Source organism: Arachis ipaensis, chromosome B1 (genome assembly GCF_059453495.1).
Source record: "Arachis ipaensis isolate K30076 ecotype BB chromosome B1, ASM5945349v1, whole genome shotgun sequence".
Lineage (NCBI taxonomy): Eukaryota > Viridiplantae > Streptophyta > Magnoliopsida > Fabales > Fabaceae > Arachis > Arachis ipaensis.
Window position 1 is genome coordinate 84,832,164 of NC_142436.1, and position 655 is coordinate 84,832,818.

Below are 655 nucleotides of genomic sequence, written 5' to 3' on the forward strand. Positions count from 1 at the left end.
CTAAGAGAGAGAGGAGAAGATCTCCCTTTCAACTAAATCTAAATCATTGAAAACTAAAATTATGCGAGGTCCCTCTGAATGGATGCATTCCTCCACTTTATAACCTCTAATCTATGCTTTCTGTACTTGGATCTGGGCCAAAAAGGGCTTCAGAAATCGCTGGGGGCGTATTCTGTAAATTCTGATACGTGGCCTCTGTGACGCGGTCGCGTCATCTGGAGCTTTTTCTTTCCACGCGGTCGCGTCAGTCATGCGACCGCGTCATGTGCGTTCTGCTTAAGGCGCGCGGTCGCGTCAGTCGTGCGGCCGCGTCGCTGCTGATTCGTGCTTGGCACGCGATCGTGTCGTCCATGCGATCGCGTGGATACCAGTTTCCTTAAGGCTCCGTTTTGCCTTCTCCTTCCATTTTTGTATGTTTCCTTTTTCATCCTTTAAGTCATTCAGCCTTAGGAAACCTGAAGCTACTCAACAAACTAATCACGGCATCGAATGGAAATAAAGGTAATTAAAATAATTAATTTTTAAAGCTTAGAAAACATGTTTTTCACAATATGACATAATAAGGAAGGAAAAGTAAAACCATGCAATTAATGTGAATAAGTAGGTGAAGAGTTGAATAAATCACTCTAATTAAGCACAAAAGAACTCATGAAAT